We start from the raw sequence: 1186 nt of genomic DNA, 5'->3' as shown, positions 1-1186 counted from the left end.
ATAATATATATAATATAGCTGGTTTTAAAATATTCCCTTATCATTGGTGTACTAGGTCATCTTGTAGTCACTTGAATGTAGTTAGCAGCATTCTCCAGAACTGAGCATAATGCAGGATCACGGAGCCGTGACACCTTATGTCGTCAGAAAGGTTACAGAAGATCAATGCGTCGAGAACTCCACGAAAACTCACTCACTGCAGCACACACCATCTTGTCTTGAGCCGGCAGGCAGCAGACAATAAATAGATTACTGCAAAAACCGGCACTTTTCGGGGCAGGGTATCAGTAACTTTGGGAAAGAACTTTGGTTTTCTTTGGTTTTTTCTTTCTTTATTTTCTAATAATTTTGTTTGTTTGTTTGTTTTTCTTATCCTCCTCTGGGGATCTGCTTGAAAAGTTGTCCTTTCCAAAAAAAAAACCAACAAAATAAGCACCTGTGTGTCATCAACAACAAGAAGTCAATTTAAATAGAGCAGTTTGTTTTGTTTTTCAAGTCACAATAAATCCCTAACAGCTTTTCCCCAGCGTTTGCCACCTAGTCTTTTATTCTTTTTTTTTTTTTTTAAACACAATGTACAAAAATAGAGCTTCTTCCTTATTTTTAATGTAAAAATATTCCTCTGGTGCAGTTTTTTTTTTTTCTTTTTCGTGGTTTATTACTGTGACACTGTTTTTTGTCTATTTTTAACTGGGGTTGGTGGGTCGTATTCTCTTAGTCCTCTTGGTGACTGTTGTGTACTTGAAAGGTTTCTGTATCTCCACTTGCCCCTTTGGGTACCTCTTCATAAAATGTACATCTTGCTGGTTTTCCCGGGTCTTGGGCCCTTTCCGTGGCCTCCCTTTTTTGGTGAATCCAACATACCAGCCTGAATATTTTGCTGACATCAGCGCCGTGTAGTTGTTTTCTAGGACTTTCTCAATGAAGACGCACTCCTTACTGGTGCCATCAGGCTGAAAAAGGAAAAACAAGAGGAAAAAAACCCATTATCCAAATGCAAGCTCAGTGACCAAAATCCGATTTGGCATAAATAAAATCATCACATCTGGACCTTGTTTTGGTTTCAAACATCGTTAATAGGAGCCATAACAAGCATCAGCTGAAACAAAAATGAGTAAGAAAGTATGAAAGCATGAGGTCATAATTTCATTTTTTAAACACTCCTATCCAAGGAGAGAAAGATGTT

The 1186-nt window shown here is 37.8% G+C and overlaps 1 pseudogene across 1 annotated transcript; it reads right to left on the bottom strand.

Annotated features, from left to right (window-relative positions):
* Positions 1–686: 686 nt before the first annotated feature.
* On the bottom strand, positions 687–953 carry LOC104412625 (annotated as a pseudogene). Its single transcript, XR_719959.1, has one exon. The product of XR_719959.1 is annotated as a fibroblast growth factor 18 pseudogene (transcript).
* Positions 954–1186: the final 233 nt, after the last annotated feature.

This window comes from Nestor notabilis, unplaced genomic scaffold, assembly GCF_000696875.1.
Source record: "Nestor notabilis isolate BGI_N333 unplaced genomic scaffold, ASM69687v1 scaffold26401, whole genome shotgun sequence".
NCBI classification, from domain to species: Eukaryota; Metazoa; Chordata; class Aves; order Psittaciformes; family Psittacidae; genus Nestor; species Nestor notabilis.
The sequence above is the reverse complement of the archived record's forward strand: the minus strand, read 5'-3'. Positions and strand labels throughout refer to the sequence as shown.